Below are 1,719 nucleotides of genomic sequence, written 5' to 3' on the forward strand. Positions count from 1 at the left end.
TTATTAATATTGTTATAACAATTATAATGTGTGTGTGTGCGTGCGTGCGTGCGTGCGTGTGTGCGTGTGTGTATCGTTATTATGACAGTTATCTTGTAGCCATTATTGTGTGAAATACCAAATTTATCTCGTAAAAAAGTTATTAAAAAAAAGTGAAGTTGTAGCTATTTACTAGTTAATGAAGTTTCGAGAAAGATGTATAAATTATATGTGTGTGATATTAAAGGATTATTTAAGTGGAGTGTTGTCTTATCTTGGGAAATCGTCGGAAATCGTGGGAAAAATTGTGATTAATAACAGTAAATTTAATACTGTTATCTAATGCTATTATTAATAAAAGGTTATTAAGTAAGACGTCAAGAGAGAGAGAGAGAACAACAAGAATTGTATTATTACTAAATACGTAACTTTGAGATTTTCAAGTAATATAGACGAGAATCCGTGATTTATAATAATCATTTCGTTTCCTGGATTTGAATGACAAACATGCTTCAAGTAATATATATATTTAAATAACAATACAGTTATTATTCTTAATTTTTTTTATATCTTAACCTTTTCAATACATTTAATTGTTTCTCAATAAATATAATTATTGTCCAAATGTGATTATATCTTTGATTATGATTTTTTCTTAATTTTTTTCCCAAGATAAGCAATACAGTACTTAATATCATTTTAGTACCAGTCCTTTAATATAATATATAATTTATACATTTCAAAATTTTATGTTAGCTGGAAAATAGCTAAAACTTAATATGCTTTCATAAAAATGTTTTAAAAAATAGCAAATTGATATTTCATATAGTAGTGGTTACAAACTATTAACCATAATAACTAAAAATATATATTATACAAATTTACAAATAGACATTTTACCATTAAATGTGTTTTAAAAAAAGATGTAAGCTTGAATTTTCCTATTAATTCTTAATAATAAATATATTCATGATATCAATAATATTATAATATGATATCAATAATATCATTTTGTATTTATGACATCATTTTGGTATTATGTTAAACATTCTACAATAATCAAAGACACATATTGATGCGAGTAAAAATTTTCTATTTTAATGTATGATTTATTTATGTAATTAATATTTATATTCTATATATTCTATAATATTTACCTAAATAAAACAATCTAAAAATAATCTAGATTAAATTAACAATATATTAATTGATTTATGAACATTTTTAATCTGATGTGTGCTCGGATAGTGGTTAACGAAATCGTGCCATACAGTACTCAGCAAGGAATATATAGATATTTTAAAAATCAGCATATAGATATTTTAAAAATAAGAATCAATACACTTAGGTCAGTATTCATAGTTGGTTCTTTAATATTCAAAACTATTTTAATTTCTGTCTTGAGGTCATGAATCAATCAGAAGGCCACATCAGCATCTTAAGACATTATTTAAAATGGTTTTGAAATAAAAACTGACTATGAATACCGGTTTTTTTTTAGACTCAAAATTTTAAAACAAACTAAATATAAAGGCTACGAATCAATGCAAGATGTTAAATGCTAACAAATGAATTTTAATCTTATAATAATTTAAATACAAAGTTAAACGTTTCGACTTTCATTAGGTAATCTTCAGTAATAGAAAATTATATAAATAAAAAAATTCGCAAAATTAGAAAAGTATCGAATAATATACCGAATAATAGATTTACATTTATAAAGGCGTGTTTGAAATCAGA

The sequence above is a fragment of the Trachymyrmex septentrionalis genome, unplaced genomic scaffold (genome assembly GCF_001594115.1).
Source record: "Trachymyrmex septentrionalis isolate Tsep2-gDNA-1 unplaced genomic scaffold, Tsep1.0 scaffold53, whole genome shotgun sequence".
NCBI classification, from domain to species: domain Eukaryota; kingdom Metazoa; phylum Arthropoda; class Insecta; order Hymenoptera; family Formicidae; genus Trachymyrmex; species Trachymyrmex septentrionalis.